Here is a 21207-nt window from a genome sequence, read left to right as displayed (position 1 = left end):
TAATTTCTCTAGTTTCAGTTTTTAGTCACTAGTTCTTGTTTTGCATCTCTCTGCAAGAACTGCTAATTTTTCCCTACCCAATGACTGCAATAAAGTCACTTCCCCTTCTTAATAAAAATAAGCAGCTTGACACTTTCCATGATATGATTTGTCTCTCTATTCTCTCTTCAAGATGCTTTTGTACTCCTATCCTCACTTCCTTTTTCCAATTTGCATCAAAACTTTTGAGACTATTCCAGGGTGCCATACATCAAGATGTCACTGACTGTTCCCCAGTGTTCTCCAACTTTTCAATTTTCTTGGCATACAAAAATGTCAAAATTTCAGAATGCCACTGAAATCTAGTCTTCCTAAAGGGGAGCATAACATTAAGGACAGGTGAAGCTTTGATTCAGAACAAGCAGAGTTTTAAGGTTATGAAAGAGGTCTAAACATCCATACAACACACTATGTAAACAAGAATCTGTGGTATATCAGTTGCAGTAAACTTATCCTTAACTGGCTTGGAAAACTTTTTGCCAGAAACCACAGAATGAACAAAGAAAACTTGTGATTTAAGACATGACGTTAAAGCATGTATTTTAAGACAAGTGCCACAGGATAAACAGGTATCAGTAGGAAAGGCTCCCACTGATTTTCTGTTCACTAAATGTTCACTTCTGTTCACTTATGCATACACAACAGAGTACCTGTGTTTTTAATTCATTGACTACAATTCTCAGTCTTCAGTAGCTGAGCGGAACTTGTTTCTCTGTCCCATTCTCTATGGAATAAATGAGCATTTAAAAGGGAAAAAGATGACTTGGATGGTTTCCACCATCACAAGAAAGGATCGGATTCACCCAGTCTTTCTTCTGATTTAAGTTTTTTATGAAGAGATACTGCTTTTTTAACAATATTGTCTTGCTTGAAAAATGAGTATTTTCCTCTCAAAAAATGAATTCTCCTATAGTAGCAGCCTTTTAACAACCATTGGATGTTAAAAGTTAAGCATATGTAGAAAACAGCTACATTCTCTAATCAATGTAATGAGATGCTATTCTACAAGAAGGAAAATTCTTTGGGAATGACCTGTATGGAGAGAAAGAAAGCAGTTCAGCAGTGTTACTGTTGTCATCATATCTATTTGCTTAGTTCATGAGAGTCTATGCCATTTTGCATAAGCCATTATCATCAGTGCATTTTCATTTACAATTATTGGAGAGTACTCACACAGCAATACGTATGTCTTCTATCTTGTCATCTATATTTTGTAAGCATTGAGACTTGGCTGTAAATGATTCTCATTCAGTGTCATCAAAATGCTTTGCCACAGTTCTGCATAAATCTCATCAATAGTTGACAATGGACTGTTAAATGTACTGTACTTGCTTCTTTGCTTTCAAAGATAAAGAGCATTCATAACTAGCAGAATGTGCCACATAAAATACCATCAAAAGATCTGCCATATTGCAAATATTCTGCTGAGAGCCTGAAGGGAAGGCAAACTCAGTCCCTGAGTAATGAGTCTCTTTCATCTAATTTATCAACTCATGACATCTTAAGCTTATATGAGGGGCAACTGAAGTTTCTAGTGTCTAATTACACTGTGGTCAACAATTTTTTGCTGTGGTGAACCAAGCATATAAATTCAGAACAATTCTAACAGAAGCATTGGTTAAAATAAGAAGGGAAGTTTTTTAAATTCAGGAATACTATTTCATTGCTTAACTCCTTTTCTCAGAAAGACCTAAACAAGGAATAAATTCACTGCTGAAATACATAACAATCAGTGCCTTGATTTCAAATACTTAAAACTGTGTATTACTCAGTCATTTTTTTCTTTTTGTTTCTCAGCCCATGCAGTATCATCACTTGTTGGTATGTTCACATGCTGACTTTGAACTGACAAAAAAAGCAGTTGAGAAAAAGCAAATGAGTTATCAGTGAAGAAACTTCTCGAGAATCTAATGTCCACTTATCCTTGACAGTTATTTGGATCTTTGTGTAATCTTCTGTTGTAAGTAGGTTTATTGGAGAAAGCGGTGAACTAGAATTAGATCTTTCTGACTGGGAATAAAATGTTGACATTTTTACCTTCCAAAATTTATTAACCTACTTCATCATAGCCTTCTTTTTCTTTAAAGAGTTTCAGACTTTCATCTTTCTTTGTAACTTATCTGACCTTTCTTGTCTTCACTGTCTTAACATATTTTTATATATTCTATTGAGTTCTGGTGTCCCCTATTAAGACAATGAAATATTACCTGAATATTTATATAGAGTGGAAAGATTATCTTATATGACATGTAAATGAAAATCCTGTTTACCTATGTTACAATATAATCTTTGCTTTTTCACACCAGAATATTACCCTTTACTATGTATAAGCTATAAGCCATACCACATACATACATATATACACACCCAGGATCTGTTCTAAAGAATTCATAAGAATAGTTTGACAGGAAATATCTACCAAAGAGGAATGGTTTTGCATTTTATGGAGTTCTGCTAATCCAAGTAACAGCTAGATTGTTGTTTGATTTAATTTCATTTGATTTATTTTCCTTTTCACTTTATCTCACAAATGAAAATTAGCACATCTGGCTTTAATAAGTTAACAGTTTCCAGGAAACAAGTCTGCCTTTTTTAGTAGGCAACCAACATTTTCCAATTAAAAAGAATTAATTTTCAATATGCACAATTATACAATAACTAATTTTACTTCATAGTATTATTTCTAAATTATTAAGTCACTAATATAAAGAAAAGAAAAAAGTTAAATACTTGCTATAATTAATTAGAGACAAATTCTACATCTAAATGTTTATAAATATACATCAAATGCTTAGATACACCTCAGGATGATCAGTGACCATTTTTGTCAATTGTTCTGTCAATACTTACAAAGATGTAAGAGATGTTGTAATTTTCTATCTACTATTCAGAAAGTGGATACATTGTATGATCTGAAGCAGATAAGTTAAAGATTAATATCGTCTTCGAACTTGTAAGTTACAGCTATATTTAATATATTGTCAATTTTCATACAGTTTCAACATGATATATGTAGCTGTGGCAACAAATATGCAGTGAAAAAGCCATGAAGAATTTTTGGAGTTGTGTTTTAAGTTGTCTATACACAGAGACAGTAGGCATTGCACTACAACTGAAAAATGGAAAAGGACCTTTTAACTTGCACTTCACAATAGCGTTGAAAGCAACATCTCCTAAATGATGGAATCCTTACAAGTCATGGGAGTATGACTGAATAGCAGTGACGGGAAATATAACAATAGCTGTGTATTTTTAGATGTACTGCTGTTCATCATATCAGACATGTTCATTTACGTATTATTGCCTGGCTGTCTGCTATCCACTGTTAGAGCTTCTAAAGTAACACAAACCCAATTTTATGAGTACCTATTTACAAGTATCTTAATCCTGGAGTGCTGTACTCATGTGGAGTGCAGCATCCAGATGTGGAGTCCTGGAGAAGAACAGGCTCTGGGAAGGCCCAATATAGTGGTCTTTCAGTGTCTGGAAGGGGGCTATAATAAAGAAGGGGACAGACTCCTCAGCTGAGTCTGCTGTGATAGGACAAGGGGAAATGGCTTCATACTAACAAAGGGGAGATTTAGACTGGATGTAAGAAAAAAGTTTTGTATTATAAGACTAGTAAAGTGGGTATACATTGTTTAGTTTACCACTATGCCCCTTCAACAAGGTTTGTAGTTTCAGAGGGTTGGATAAATGTTTGTGCAGTGAAGAGTAAAGGCTATAACACAGAACTATTGAAATACTAAAAAAAAATTATCTTTTCACCTCTGAGCAACCTTTCACCTCTTGAGGTCAGACACAAATGATTACTATTACCTCAATATATGTCAGCAGTTGCTGCCTGTGGATGTTATATTAATAAATCATATAGCCATCCCATAAATATGTTACCACACAGAGTTAATAGTCGAAGAAAAAAGAAAATCACTATTTAATGATCAGTAAACACATTAAAGAAGCAAGAATAAAGAATTTCAATTAGTTCATTGCAGAAAGAAAATAGAAAATGAATCTACAGAGATTGTCACTGTTTTCTCCTTGGCCTGATTCTGAATTCCACCCATCTCTGTTTACAAATACTCTCAGAAACATGAAAACAACTTCATTCAAAAGTCACTGAAGTCAAAGTGAGTTCAGGTGCATATTTCAAAAATCTATTTTACATTAAATCCACTTCAGAGTTATTTTCTAACTAACTGCCTAGTCCAATTACTAATAACAATGTCAACTAAATTCAGAATGACTTGAACTACAGGGATATACTAATACCTGAGAACTGGAATATGTATTTAGGAAGCAGTAGATATGAATACCATTAGGATCGTGTGAACATTCTGCATAATATTACTGTAAACAGGACAATATTTTCAGTCTCATATATTCCTATTTTACATGAAAATTCTGGAATTGAGAAATTCTCAGCACAGAAAGACACACAGAGTACTGGACTCTAGGAGTCTCAAAGTAAATGATTCTTCTAGACAATTTCAAATACTTGGTTTGCCAGTGGACAGCTCATCCAGTTTTTATCTGAGGACAGAAGTTTTTTTAACTTGAGCTTACTTAGCAGTGGCACTATGATTTCTGCTACTAAACAGAGAACATTACAGTGCTTCCCTGCACAGTGAAGGAGTTCTTTTGTGGTTCTAAATCTAGAGTACCTAAATAAGCTTTGCCAGCGGCTTCAATGCCTTAGGAATTATCCCATTATTTATTCTTCATCACCTATCTTTTGACATACAAAAACAAACAAAAAAAAAAGAATTAAAAAATAGGTATTATCATCTGTAATAATAGTATATTAATAAAGTATGATCCACATGCCTACGGTCAGATTTTGGAGTGCAAGTTGATTTTTTAAGTTTGAACATTTATTGTTAGATTTTGAAGGAGAAAAACAGTAAGTAAGTAGCTTGGGACAAATTACATTTTAATCAGATGTGCTCTGAAAAGAGAGTAAGCACTTTTAAAAATTCTACCCATAATCCTTAATTTCTGAATCTTTATCTTTACTAGCACTTATAGTTTACTGAAGAAACCAGTGAATCCTGTAATATTACAAAAGCTGACATTTGTGTCTTTCACTTTCCTTTAATTCTGTTCCATGCTGACCTCTTGTGTGGAGCCAGTACCAGAAAACACAGTTTTGACAGCAGTGTTTACATGAATGTTTGACAAGCATCTGCCAGCCCTTAGCACTCTTCAAGACTGTCACACAAAAGACAGCCAGGGAACCCTGGAGCTTTTGCCACCTGAAAGCATAATCTGAGTGTTTTCTGAATTTCAAATGAGCAGATTGTTCTTTTGTAACTCAAAACATAATCTATGTAATATTTACTGTAAGAATATTTTAATCAGAAAATACATTTTTTTTTTTATAAAATAAAGCTTTGAGGTACAAGGTTAAAATGTCTTGCATTGCATATTGGTGTCAATAAATTTTCTTTGATCCAACTGGATTAAAAGAAAGTAGCCTGATAAAATTGAATAGTTGACAAGAATATTGACTACATGAATAGTGAGCAATTACTTGCAAACATTTTGATGATTTCTGATTAGATGTTTCCATTTCAACTGTGTTCTCAAATATTTTAATTTGCTTTCTGCAGAAATTATAAGTAGCAAAGTTTTTGTTTTACTTGTGTCAATTTCTAAAGTTTTATACTTCAGTTGACTCTTCAACTCACAGAGTACACAAGTACAACTCTGAATTCTACCAGTAACGAGCTGTGTGACCTTGATTTTGGTGAGTGTTTTTCACAGTCTTTTGCTCATGCTGCATTGTCCCAAACCGCTTAGACTTAATATAGTTTGGAAATCCAGAATCTGTGTATCCATATCACCTTGTCACCACATTCCCTTCCACTCACAAACTACTGCTGTACATATGAATTCTTATTAGGAAATGGCAAGTAACAAACCAGTAGAAAAAGGTCACATCTGTAAGTATACCAACTTAGTAACTATGTACATGTACACTGCTTAGTATTACCCAAAAACATTTGATTTATATCTAAGGAGAGCTTTAGATATAAGGCAACTGAAAAAGCACTCAGATTTCATACTGCTGAGGGCACCAGACTCGTTTCCTGGTATTGCTAGAAATTGGAATCTGCTTTTTCAACACTGTGATCAACCCAAACTACCAATCTCTCAAGTCTGTAATCTTTATATAGTAGCTGTCATTCTCATGCACAGATCTATGTCCTCTAACAGCAAAGAGTGACAAACTCAGCTTTTGAAATACCTTATCACAAATCTCTACCCTGTGCTGGCCTTTCCCCTTTCCCTTCCACCTTCTTTCATTGCTTAAACAAGTTTTAAACAAGTAATTGTTACAATTGCTTAAACAAGTTTCTGCCCTTTGACTTCTCAGTGCATCCTGTTTCCTCTTTTTCTGTCAAGACTGAATATTAATGAAGAAGAAAAAAGTTTTCATTGATGTCAAGAACATACTCGTTTCTTAGCAAATACATAATGTTCATTTGAGCAAACTGATAAAAGACATCTATGCTATGCATTATTTATGCAACTCTGTTCTTGATTTGTTTTGTAAATCAACACATATCTGTTACTTGTTTACTGCGTAGAAAAATTGGTAAAGGAGTTTTATGGGGTCATGCAAGTAAGGAATTTATTGATTTATCTTTCATAGATCTGTTTTGCAATATAAACATAATAAAGTTAGTAACATCTATGGCATAACTCCACTGATCTCCACTTGGAAAACAGAAAAAACGGTAGCTGCAGTGAGTGAAATTGTACTCGGGAAGATTTAGGGCATATTGAAGAAAGCTGAACAAATCATATTATTTGAATGAACATCCAGAACATGGTGTTAGATGAAGTGAGATTCCATTTAGACTAAATTGAGAGTCCGTTTTACTATCGAATTATAGCTGCTTCTGTGTTTGTTCTTGTGAGAATTCATACTCCTATCCAACATCTTTTAAGGCCCAAAACAGAAGGATGAGTTAATTTGTTGGGCTTACACTTCAGGAAACAACATTGGCGTTGATTTTGCTTATACTATGCCAATGGTGTCCTGGGCTACATCAGAATAGGGGTGGCAGCAGTAGCCAGCAGGGACCTGGAAGTGATTGTCCCTCTCTACTCTGCCCTCGTGTGGCCCCATCTGCAGTACTGCATCCAGGTCTGAGGCCCCCCAGTACAGGAAAGTGGAGCTGCTGGAGAGCGTTCAGAGGAGGGCTGCAAAGAGGATCAGAGGACTGCAGCACTTCCCCTACAAGGACAGGCTGAGGGAGCTGGGCATGTTCAGCCTGCAGAAGGGAAGGCTGCAAGGAGACCTCACTGGATCCTTCCAGTATTTAAAAGAGGATTATAAAAAGGAGCGAAATCAACTTTTTAAAAAGGGTAGATAGTTATAATACAAGAGGGGAATGATTTTAAGCTCAAAGAGGAAATATTTGGATTGGATATCAGGATAAGTTCTTCACAGAGAGAATGGTGATGTACTGGAACAGGCTGTTCAGAGAGGCTGTGGATGCTCCATTCCTGGAGGTATTCAAGACGAGGTTGTATGGGGCCCTGGGCAATCTGATCCAGTACCAGATCTGGAGGTTGGTGGCCCTGCCTGTGGCAGGGGGATTAGAACTTGAAGATCCTTGTTGTCCCTTCCAACCCAAAGCATTCTGTGATTCTACAATACTTTTTATTTCAAACACTCAAAAACCTCACCTTATATTTTCACGTCCTGAGGCAAGAGATATGAGATAGCATGTCTTTTCTGCAAAGTACAGAGCTAGGGAAAGATTACCAGTAATAAAATAAGACAATGAAGAAGATGGAAGAGACCTTATTTAGCATGAGAATGCATTCAAAATAGAATTTGCTGGAGCATAATTATCCAACTTCAGATTGCACAGGAACAGAAGTTATTAATGTTCTATGAGATGCATCATGTCCCTTATTTTTAAGCCTTTGCTCCTTCGGAAATCAAATATGACTTCTGCTCTTATGTGTTAATGAATACTTTCTAGGAAATCTTTTATCTTTTTGTTAAAGTATACTAAAATGTGTTAGTACACTTGTCAAGCAACAGTTGGCTTATTTGCACCATCCTCTCTCTATCTGCTGTATGTGTATGTGAGATTAAAATAATCATACAAAAACAGTAGTAATCTACTTGTGCCAATTAGAGAAGAAACTTCCAAAATACAAATGGGAAGAGAATGAAAAAGCAACATAATATTAATGAACATATAAAAATTCCAATCAGTGCTTGAGGTGCCACTGATTAGACTGCCTAGCAAGCAGTGTTTTAGTGTTCCCAGATGAAGGCCAGCTGGCTTTTTCTTTCAGATCATGATTGTGTATGCTCAATTTTGCTCTCAATTATACTAGTATGTATTAGGTGTAACTCTGATGTCTTCCAAGAAATTTCTTTCTGTTCACACCAGTGTAACTGAGATTAAAATTTGCTATTCTCAATTCTACAAAAGAGGTTGAAAGGTTTAATCAATTCTGCAGAAAACATGCTTTTAAGACAGTGTTAATTCCTTATACTGTTCAAAGCAGTATAAATCTATTTTAAGTTTATCACAGATTTTTTTTAATTGACACACATTCTTGTTGAAATATCCTGCTCTAGAATAAATTTTCTTTTAAGAATATTTCCCCAAATTTCATAATAAATTAAAAACATGCTGACTCGTGTTTTTCAAGGCTAGATCTTAATCTTTTCAATACTTTTTAATTCTATGAGCAATTTTTTTCTGCTCATTGAAGTAACCTGGCAGCAGGTTTCAAGTGCTTTGCAATACTTTTTCTAAAACAAAATCAAATTGCTAGTTAATATTACCCATTTTTTTGCACAAGCTGTGAAATTGCATAACTAGCTGAAACTAATGAAACAAACTCTCAGTCTTGAGGGGAATGAAATACAAAAATGCTTAGTACTTATAAGTCTCAACCACATAATTCACATAATTTCACATTTTTCTCATCGGAGACACAAATATCCAGACATACATTTGATGACACAAGTTGCAGGAATAAAAAAAAAAAAGTGTACATTTTGCTAGTAGTTTCTCAAAAAAAATAGTGCTCAACAGATGCAAATGTACAACTGTAGGATGCCAATTAATGGAATAGGGGGTTGTCACAAGACATTCCTTGAAATTGCTGTTTCTCTCTGGTAAAGAATGATGTAACTGCATTTACATCAGAATCATGCAGGGAATATTTCCAGCAATTGGAACATAATCATACACATTGTTAAAAAGTCTCTGGTGCACTTCTGGCTTCAGGGTTGGCTATGACTCTCCCAGACAATTGCTGTACACAGCTGGGAGCTACAGCAGGCCAAGAGCTGCACCTATTAGGCAGTTTGGATTATGTCACCATTGTTGAAGAGGGAAGTAGCGTAATAGCATGGATATGGGATGCTCCATTCCAGCTGGCCTCAGTGCCAAGAGCAGTCCTGAGCATGTTTAATTTATGAATTTATATCTAATCTATAGTGCCAAGAAGAGGAATGAAAACAGCTGTCCCATGCTTTCAGTGCCCAATCTGCCAACCGTGGATAGTACAGAAAAGCAAGAAATTGCCAAAGACCAAGAAACAAAGTCTGAGACAGATGCTCTATTCCCAGGGTTGTTAGTGGAGGGAAATAATGAAATTTTTTTAAGTCTGGAATGTTTTTTAGTGAAGAAAAGAAGCAAGAATTATGACAGTAACCTTTGGTATACAGGCAATCAAGGTTTAAATTAAAATTTATATTTTGCTTGATTCAGGCCAATTAATAGACCTTCTTAATAGACCTATGCCAGGAGATATTCTCTATAAACTACTTTAAGTTATTCTTGTTGATACTGTCCCACATACAAAAAACAAACTTACAGCTAGGGAGAGGGAAATGGCTTAAGACAAGAGCAGTTGGTGCCAATCACAGACTGCTGAGAACTCTGCTATCCCTGTGCTAGTTATGACTACAAACCAGTCTAAGGGTTTAATTTCAAAGTTTCAGTATTTTCTGTACAATTGATAACATATCCTCCCTTACAAATAAATTGGGAACAAAGCTAGATTTGAATGGTTTGCTTAGAAAAGACTATTTAATTTTAAGTATTATTTTCTTTGTATATTTTTTGTACTCTTGTCACATTGTTTATATGACATTTCTTTGCTGCTTTCCATTCAGACAACTTTCCTCAGATTTTTCTGATATACAAATGGAATTCTATTTACTTATGTGTGAGAGACTTTTTTTTCCCATATATTTGGAAACTTTGAAACCATACTTGATTCCAACTTCTACAAGATAAGAAGGGCATAGCACTGATATTAGTAGAAGATGTGGTTCTCAGCGGCTTTGAAAACCTGTTTCTGAATTTTGGGGACCAGCAAAAGTAGATAGAGCAGCTCATTATTCATGAGTATTAATGCTCGTATTAATCTATTCTAAATGCAAGTCAATCAGTCTTAAAAATCAGATTATTTTTTCTTTATATACTTCTTAAATTTCCTTATCTTTTTTATTATTTTCAGCATTATCTTTTTTTTAAGCCTACACCAAATGGCTTAAACAAAAAATAAGTTAAGCCTACGTGCATATAACATTCTTACTGATGTATGGATACTCCTATGTGTCACAATATTAGCCCAATTGAAATAAAAAACAACATCTCTCACCCAATTCTTTTTTTTTTCTTTTGTCTCTGGACTTGAAGATTTTTGTCAGTCTTTTCCTTCAGTATGATAACCACTTGGCAAATCTCTAGAAGTCAGCAAAAACACTGAGTCTGAGCCTGGCAGAGACTGACCTCAGAACTAATGCAGAAATTGATTGCTTTCATAACCCAAGTAGTTGTTACCAGTGTTTTACTTTAAGCTAATGAGTAAATACCCATTACAGAATTAATATTTTCAGAACTCCCAATCAGAAGTCCTGAGGAAATGCAGACTGTTTTGAAAACCTTGTTAAGAACTTAGCAACACCGTGCAATAAGGGAGGATTTCTTCTATGTCCAAATACTACAGTTACCCTCAGCAAGGAAAGCTACTACCCAGAGAGACATGCACAGAAAACAGCAAACTCGGAAAGCATGCCTTACAGTAACAGAGTCTTCAGACTGCTGGCTAGTAAACTGGAAAAACTAAAATCTATCAAAATTTCGAAGAAACAGAAATTTGGAGACAAGTATATGAAAAGTTCAACAAGGTTATGTGATAAATTCTGCATCAACTTAAAATGCACTTGACTGAGCAAGCCACTGGGTGGCTTGAAACATATACAGTACCCCATGATAGCAACCAAAACATCTTAGGTCTCAAGAAACAAGTCCTGTAGCAACTCGGCACTACAGGAAGAAGAGAATCAGAGAATGGGACTCATTTCAAAAATTCTCTTGTTAATACTTGAGCCAAAGATCCTGGCACTGAGTGGATTTATCATATCCCCTATCATGCAAGAGCTTCTGGAAAAATTGTACGATATAGTTTTAACAACCCATTATGTTGAAAGAAATGAGTGGCAGAACATTTAAGCATTTGGAGAAGCATTTGGCAGAAGCCACCTGGTTGGTCACCACTCAAGGGTCTATCAATCGAGATGTTCCTAACCAATCCAGCTCCCTACATCCTGTAGAGGGAAATAGGGTTCCTGTAGTACATGTAAAGAGCATGTTGGGAAAACCTCTCTATGGAACTGTATTTGCCCAGGGACTCAGGTCTGTACAGTCAGCAATTCCATGTGTATATATATATATATATATAAAAGCATGATGTAGGGATGTGAAATAAGGGGTTAAATGTTATGGTTTTATGATTTCCATTACTTGTATTCCACATCATAACATCATGCAAGGTACTGGGAGTTAAAAAGTTAATGCTCCAATTCCACGGAGCGCCAAATTTCCAGGTACCTGGCTCTCAGAAGAAAACTTCATACCCCAGAGGACTTTGCATTCCAGAGGGAAAGATAAAACTGCATGCAAGTCCCAAGACTTCCTCTTTTCACTGTGCATCTCATCAGTGGAAGCTTCCTAGCCATCTCACTTTCAGCTTTAGAGGGTAAGACCTTCAGTTTTGGACACACACTCTCATTTTATTCTATTTATTAGCTTTAATTCCAATTATATTATGTTCTACTATATTATTTTTCATTCCAATACCTTATTTAGCAAATTTGTTTCCTCCTCAGAACATTGGTGTTGATCTGTTTTTAGGCCCATCTCCCTATCCTTTCCGTTTTCCCCCTTTCCTGTGGTGTGGGTCTGTCACCCCATTAGTCACAGAACCAGGACAAACCAGCCCATAAACCACTGACAGCCATCTTTGGCTGAGTTTAGTTTACTCCAACCTAACATGTACTTTCCCCCCATATTTTGTATTCCTTCATTTTAAACAAACTTCTCAACTCTGTCACATTTCTAACTCTCATCACAGAGTTTTAAGCTACTGAAATATAATAGCAGAAAGACAAGGAGATACAGGAATCATCTGCCAGCTTCAAAATGAGACGTGTGAGATGCTTAGTAGAGCTATTATTGCACTAGGGTTCAGAGCTATGAAAGCATAAGAACAGATGCTATTTTTATGATGATGCAATACAACTAGTACATTCATTATATCGTTAGACATATTTCAGTCTTATTTTTCCCCTCCATCTTTCTCAGGTATTTCTTAAAAGTCCAAGAATCCCCTTCAAAACTCCCTGTTTATAGAGGAAATGCTGACAGAAACACTTCCTAATGACATTACTTTCTAAGTTACAATTGAGTAAAAATGGCATTTAAAACTGTTAAATGCAGTTTATGCGCTTTTACATAAGCTTGTCTTTGATAATGACCCTTAACATAGTCTTAGAAATTATTAATAAGAGGACAAGAGTGAACTTCCTTCAATACACCTGCCAACTTTTAGAGACCCTCTCTCATATACTGATGCCTCTGCAAGACAGCCTATAACACTGCATCTTTTACCTAGTTTTTGTATTGTCAAGGAAACAAATTTTTACAATTTTACAATTGTTGACAAGGAACATTAAATCCCTTCTTGTATAAAATCTCAGCTAGATCTCTGGTTATTTGTGCTGCTGGAAGGGCAGACTTGGAAATGAGCAGAAAAGCTCAAAAGTAATAGAAAGTTCAATAAGATATATATATATTTACTATATATTTTTTTTAAATATGGGCTACAGCTTTTTCTCTTTTTGCATAGTTCTTTTACACTTTCCCATTACTATCACACAACATACTGAAACAGAATACATGTTAAGTTTTACTGTGGAAGTAGATTTATGAATAAATAAGTGAGTCTGTACAGTACTCCATTCTAGAAGGATTACTCAGGGTCTTTCGTGCTTCCAGTTACTCTACTGTAGAAATAAATGCACCTGAATTCCCTCCTTTCTGTCACCACATGTCTTAGAGAGACCTTTTTTTTTTTCTTCCATATGAGACTACAGAATGGTTGTTGACAACAATAGAAACAGAACCATGTAAGTAAAGACTGAACACATGCCCTGGGAGAACAAGAATGGATGTATTCCCTTGCCCTCTCAATTTCAATCCTTGCTTCTGTAACACTCAAAAATCCAGCCTAAACTCTAAATGGACATGATATTTTAAGTGCTACTGCTTGAGGGCCATCCCTTATACATTTAGATATACAGTCTTGCAGACAGACAGTAAACACACTCTAACACAAGTAACAGATGTGCTTCCCAAGCATGACTACTGCATAACTCTAGAACAAGGCTATAACACAGGGCACATTAAAACCCTCATTAGTTTGAATTAAATGTTAGATAAATGTTCTTTCACCAATTAAAGACCATAAAAAGGGTTCAAGCTCACTCTTTGTGAAGCAAGCTGGTTAAAAACATGAAAAATCTTACTTTTCATGACATATCATGATACACAAGATTTTGGCAGTAATTTCTCAGCTGCTTTTCATTGTGCAATTGATCAGAAGTAGCATAAAGCAGGGAAACAGGATTTAGAACCTGGAGAATGTATGATATTAAAGCAATATTTACTTCTACATCAGATTTTTCTTTATTTTAAGCACACTTCTACCAGTAATCTAAAGCTGACGGTTCACAATGTAACTGTTTGTTAATGTAAGTATTCCCATTTCCTTTTTTTTTTTTTTTTGTTAAAAATGTTGTCTTATATGTTCTCAGTGCAACAAAACTTCTTAACATAACTTTTCAGTTCTCACACCACAAGGATGTGCAAAGCATTGCACTGTTCAAATGTAAAATGGAAATTATTCCATCAACTGCTATTAAAATTGTGATTCTTGACCACAGCAGCTAATTCTGAGATATATGAAAGGGACTGTGCTACAAAGTTAAAAAGTAACTCCCAGTTAAGCCTCGAAATATGTACTACTGACCATCACTGGAGTCAAGAGTTTTTCAAATAAATCCAGGTACTATTTTGATGATCATAACTTTCTATGGGAGTCCTCCATCACCACATTTAAAACTATTTTAAAACTAGAAGCAGAAATATCCTGCTAACTCTATTCAAGCTTCTGAGGGGTGAGCTCCTTTTGGCTGATTTCAAATGGGCTGAATCCTACATATCTTAACTTCAAACCTTGTGAACAGTCTGCAAATCTACCCAGCTGTCTTACAAGAGTTCCTTTGAGATTTTTGACTTGAAGATGATGATCACACATTGACTATTTCTTGAATTCTATGGCACTGTTTATACCGAGGAAGCAAAGGAGAAGCAATACTGGCAGTGGCAGACAATGTGATGGGAGGATATTTAGCCTTCTCATACGTTAACAGCCCAGGACAGCGCCTGTTAATTGCTTAGTGGTGGTGCAACAATTGTAGTTACTTTTTTTCAAGGAGCCATGAGTTTCTGTTTTTCTGGTTCACCCAGGCTCCCAGGCCCTAGCGGGGCGGGACAACGGATGCAGAGATTTCCTTACAACAAGTCATTAAAAATCTGAAAGAAAGCCCATATGTCACGCTGTAAAAAAATGCAAAATACGCTGGATCTGTAAAAGCAGCACACCAGGCCATATGCTTCAGACAGAACAGCTTGCATACGTCTAGGCCTCTACACTAACTTCAGGAACTGAAAACAGTGGCTAAGCTATTCCACACTTTTCCACTTGTTAAATTTGTTTTGCTAATGTCAGAGTTATTGGAAACAAACAAAAATAATAATAATAATAGTAGTAGTAGTAGTAGTAGTAGTAATAATAATAATAATAATAATAATAATAATAATAATAATAATAATAAAAACCAGCCTCTGTCAAAACCTTGAAGCTGATGAATGGCCAATTATTTTCTGTGCTTCTTTGAACTGTCTAGCTGTGACCAAGTGAAGTTGAACAACTGCAAGATTTTCCAGAATGGTTGTTCAAATCCAGAGGTTCATCTCACAGTGAGAAACAGGCTCAGTGCTAAACACCAGGAGAGGTCAGCATACCAGCTCCTGTCCATTCTGTGCAAAAAGTAACACTTCCTATTACTGCTACCATCCCAAACACATTCCTGGCAGCTCCACAAAGCTAAGAAAAGTTAATTATTTTACTCAGACTTAATTCCCACACCATTGTCTTTCACACAACAAATCCTGCATGAACACCTCTTTAAAATAATATTCTACTTCAGCAAGTACCAGTCAGTAACCCATCTTGTTGTGCAATGGTTCTATGGTGGTCTTTGAACAATAGGATACTTTATCAGTATCTGGTGTGGTATAAGAACAATTAAGCAGGTTAATATTCAGTTTTAATCTCTATGTTTTAATGATGAAGCATAAACTGTGAAGCTGAAAACTCCTTCTGATGTATGGACAGTGAAAATATTTGCATGTTATGAACTCTCTGCAAATATTTTTTCAAAGAAAATGTGAACTAAGAAAATATCTATCCTTGCTATAGTAAATACTTAACAAAAAGAGACAGAAATTATGGTAAATTTTTCAGCTATGCAATCCAGACATCTCATAAAAATCAAGTGAGCATTTTCAACAGTGTGCAAATCAGATTTTCAAATGAAATGTGAACTTGGCAGAGCTGTTTCCCTCAAATAATTACTGTCTATAGGAAGTCAGACTCAGTGATGTTTAAGGCACCTTCTACCTTTACAGACTTACAAATAAAGTTGTTACGTAAATAAAATCCTTCACTCTCAGCTTATAGTGACAAACTTCATTTTCGCATAGCATCTTTATTTGATACTGAATGAAGGTTGCCTCTTTCCCAGAAAGAATAAAGCAGATTTGGTTTTGTCTGATTTGCTAGATAGTCTTTCTTACACCCTGGCCTAGATCACACATCCTCTTCCCACTGCTGCTGTGTCAGTGGAAGCTTTCACTATGCTAGCTGCTTATCACTGTGTCCACTGGGAGGTCTCCATCCCTTCCAATCTATCTAAGCTGCATTGCAAATACTCCCTTATTTGTTTCTGTCAAAATGAACAGTGTTAGCAAAACTGTTCATTAAAATAACTTGGAATTTTTTATCTAAAACAGGTCAAACAGGTTTCCTAGCAAACCTGAGGGAAAACTAATGTCTCCTGAGGGAAGGAGATGTGGAGTTGCAGACTGGAACAGGAAATCCCTTCAACAGACATGCTCCCTTCTGCAGGATATGTTATCAAACTCTTACCCTGTAAAATTCATTTAGTGCCTTCATATTGCATTAAAATTTGAAAGGAAGTATTCAGGGTGAAGTTGACCTAAACTATCAGAGTCTAAGCACAGTAGAAGTGTATTTAGCTAGTAGACATCTCTACAGATTTTATTTTCCCTGAAAATAGAAAATCTTTGATAACTAGTCATAAAATTCCACTACTGTATATGTATGTCCATCTTAATTTTTAAATAAGAAACATTTTTGTTTTAGTTACTTGTATTTGTGCGGTAGCATGCATTTTGTTTGATGAATAAACAAATGAAAGGAAATTTCGAAGAAAAAAAAAAATCTTACTGTCATTGCCATTTCAGACAGAATTCAAACAAGATTTTCAGAGTTTAGACCAGTTCTGGCCACTAAATCTGTCATTCCTAACATAGGACTTGAAAATTTCCCTTCTTACTAACAGTTATTAACTTGCCATGCCATAGGAATACTACTTTTATTCCAAGAGGTCTTATGGTGGAGCACTTCAGTACTTCCTGAAAGTCAGCAGATCAGTACTTCACATGTGTACTTATATTTTCCTAATGCTGTCCGTATGTCAGTCATAGTACACAAACATGTTTTCTTCAGGTCATTTTACTTCAGATTTGAAAAAAACAGCAGAAAGTTCATTTTGATTGGATAAAAGTTTTCTTAAGTATCTCCAAATCACTAGCTTGTTTTGTGAATCAAAAATAGTGACATATTACTTTGGTAAGTGTATTTCTTGCACCATTTATTATACTCATTAATCCCAAAAACTATACTTCTTGACCTTTTCTTACACAGATCTTTGTTTATAAATTCTTCAAACATTTACTGAGAAAACAGATGAAACAAATACTACATTCTTGTTCTTATCTTGGAAGCAGTGTTTCATCTTTGTTCTCAGAAAGAGGCAGTTCACATTAGAGAACCCAACCTCGATGTTTATTTGTTTTTATTATATTCTTACTTATTGTTTCATCATTCTTATTTCATCTTTTAATAGTTTTCTGTTAGCAGTCTATGAAGTTTTTCTTTTCCTGCACTTACATCTCTACTGGTTGCCTAGATGGGAACTGAAATTAAATTCAAGAATTATCAAAAGAAAAATATGACATGAGCAAGTCAGTGCTCTAGCTAAACTTGTATACACTGAACTTCAACAATATAAAGCAATGCATGCACTGCAGTGTTTCTGAATATAGCTATCCCTGTTATGTCTATGGAAAAAACACCACCAGGCATCATCTGTTTTCTGAACAAAACACACCAGTTAGACTGAAGTTTAGGAGGTGTTCTGTTCTAGCTATGAATGTTGACTCACTTACAATGTTGGCTTAATTTTTTCAAGCTGCAGTGGTTACCACCCCAATTCTGCATCCCACTTCTCTGTCATAAATTTACACTTCCACAGCAGGCATGTCTGAGCTGACTGTGAAAGGCATGGATGCTGATGAACCATCATAGTTTATAGACTGCTATGCAAACATAAATTGGCACTGACTTTAATATGCAATGTGCTTGGCAAGAAAAAGAAAGGCACACTGTAGGAATGGCAACTGGTTAGGCTGTCCCAAAACATTCTATATATGAGTCAAAGTCTCCGATGTCTACAAATTACGCAGACAGAAGTGATGAACAGGTTAACCTCTTTCTCTCCATCTCAGATGGAGAGATAGAAAGATACACAGTAATAAGCCAGCGTTTCTGAAAATGCATGTCTAATGAAAGCTCTTGCAAACATTCCACTAATTTTTTGAGAGGAACCAACATGGTATTGGAGAACATACAGTAACAAAGACATTTTTCCTCTCTCTTCAAATATAAAATACACCAAGTGATTGAAAATTTCTCTCAGATCAGGAAATAAATATTATTTGGTCTCCAAGACCATTTCTGTAATTAGGCAAGAGGTTTTCAGTTTTCTTTAAATTCATTCTTACAACAATCTCCTCCTTCGACACTAAGATAAAATTAGTGCTGGCAAACATTGCAGTTCCTCAAAGCCAAGACAGTTTAAGAACAGTCAAGAGGTAAGGCAAATTTAGAAGATTTCTCCTTGTATAATATTTAGGCTGCTAATGTAATTCTGTGATACTTCTAAAATATAATTTTAGACCTCTGGAATCTACAAAGTCTGGATGCAGCTTTGCTCACAAATTCCTCCTTTACTCAGAGAGCAGGATACAGATGATTCTCTACCAAGCATCTCAGTCTTTTTGTTCTAGAAACAAACTCATGCATCAATCACTGCAATTGTTCTAGCTAAGTATTTGAAAAAAAAAAAAAAAAAAACAACGAAGGGCATTCTTCTTTCTCTTTAGACCTCTCTAACTTCATGCTTATATTGCTCTAGGTCACATGCATTGAAAGAAGAAGGAAGTGCAAAAAGAGCTTTGTGAAGGGAAAAGAGATTTATGAGGAATTGAGGTGGATAACTCCTAAGAAACTCTTTGCAATGTACACGTTTACAGCTTGCTTTGGGGCTTTTTTGTTTATTTGTTTTTAATTATACATTAAAGACATACAGCAACAGAGTAAGACACTGAAAAAGTTATGATTATATCATGACTGAGATTTGCCAGCTGTATTCTAGGTATATAAGAACTAATAATATTAATTCCTCCTCATTTTATAAAAAGAGAGTGAACAAGGAACACTCATACTCAAATATGCTCTCCTACACAGATTTACAATAGAATGTATTAGCAAGTCCAAAAAATCTAAATAAGTCATTTGCTCAAAATGAAGTGCAATAAAATTATTTACGAGACTGTTTTTTTAACAGCTGTGACATAACAGAATTCGTAAGCTCACTCTTTAAAGTACACAAAGTTCAGTGCAGGAATGGCAGGGCACTACCTTGTAAAGCCTGAAACAACCTGGAACTTTTCCTTAGTTTGTTAATCTGGGAAGTTCAATGACTAAAATTCAACGATTTCCTCCATGTATCTTTCAAGTCTCACATACTGAGGCCCAAAGCAGAAACTGGATGGAGTAGAGAATCTCTCTGATGAAATACAATATAATGTAGCCCCTCTAAATTTCCTAAGAGGCACAAATAGAAGAGGTTCTAAGTAGCCTGGTACAATATAATTCAGAGAAGTGGAATGCCAAGTAAAATTATTTATTTGAAATGACTACATAAAAAGATACTGTATATTTTTGAAATGAGTTCATCTAGCAGAACACTGACAGAGGTATGATGTCCTGATGTTTAATCTGAATGAATATTGCATACAAAACTGCTGCCAGGACACATACTGTTCTTGTAGCAATGAAGACACAATAATACAGAGTTTCCAGGAAAGTGTAGAGCATGTACAGATTGCTTGGATTCAGGGGTCATACGACCCAACAGAAGACATCTGTCACTACAGTGAGATACAACTGTTTTCAATTTAAAATAACATGTTTATGAATGTAAAATGTATGCAAAATTTGCCTTCCCAGGAAAAAAAAAAGAGGTAATTTTTCATATTAAATGTTTTTCACCAAGAAAGACAAATGAAGCACATTTATTTCCCTGCACTGTTCATTTGGCTTTTAAGCCAATATAAGGAATGAAAAATAATGTTATTTACAAAATAGGAAAACTCTCCCAGAAAAAAGGGAATTGAAAAAATATTTGTTTATACCAAACACTCTGAAAATAAAAACAGAATACTAAAAAAAAAAAACTACAAAAATGTAAATCTTTTACTCATCTTTAAAAAATAAAAACAGAATAAGAAAAATTGATACTACATTATTAAGTAAAATAGATTAATAAAGAAAGCCTAGTCCACACCTCAGTGAAGCACTACAGAAATTTTCACTTTTCAATTCATTCACAATGGGTAAACAATATATTTTAAAATAATTCATATTCTTTAAAAATAGGTGACAAACATAGTAGTGAATCTCAATGCCTGCTATGTTTCAAAAATGTATGAAAACTCAGAGAGTGCAAGTATGTGTATGTGTTTGTTGTACATGTACAGTGACTAAGCGATACTGTTTTACATTTACTATGCAAGAAAGCAACATACTACTGTAACATTCATATTTACTCTCAATTAAGGTAAAATCATTCAAGTAGAATAGCCCAATGTTTAGTAGACTTTTTTGTTTGTTTGTTTGTTTTGTTAGTTTTGTTGTTGTTTTAAGGATTTAATTTTTGTAAGAAATCCAAGGATTTTCTCCCTGGGAGAACTCCCTCCCCACCCCCACCAACATCTCTCACTTTGTACAATCTAGTTGATCCCTGTTCTGGTTTTTGCTGGGAGAGAGTTAATTTTCTTCACAGTAATTCACGTGATGCTACGTTTTTGATTTGTGACTGGACAACAGTGTTGATAAAAAACCTATTCCCAAACAGTGTTCACACAACATCAAGGCCTTTCCTGCTTCTCACACTGCCCCCACTCCCCAGGGATTAAGATAGAGGTGCACTAGAAACTGGCAGAGGACACAGTTAGGACATCTGAGCTTGACTGTGTGAAGGGATAACTTCATAAAGTTTCACAAAATAAATTAAAACAGAAGGAAATGAGTTAGAAAGTTAGCAAATTCACATAT

This window comes from Cyrtonyx montezumae, unplaced genomic scaffold, assembly GCF_038088225.1.
Source record: "Cyrtonyx montezumae isolate F1298 unplaced genomic scaffold, pur_monq_1.0 scaffold_10, whole genome shotgun sequence".
In the NCBI taxonomy this organism is placed as follows: domain Eukaryota; kingdom Metazoa; phylum Chordata; class Aves; order Galliformes; family Odontophoridae; genus Cyrtonyx; species Cyrtonyx montezumae.
The sequence above is the reverse complement of the archived record's forward strand: the minus strand, read 5'-3'. Positions refer to the sequence as shown.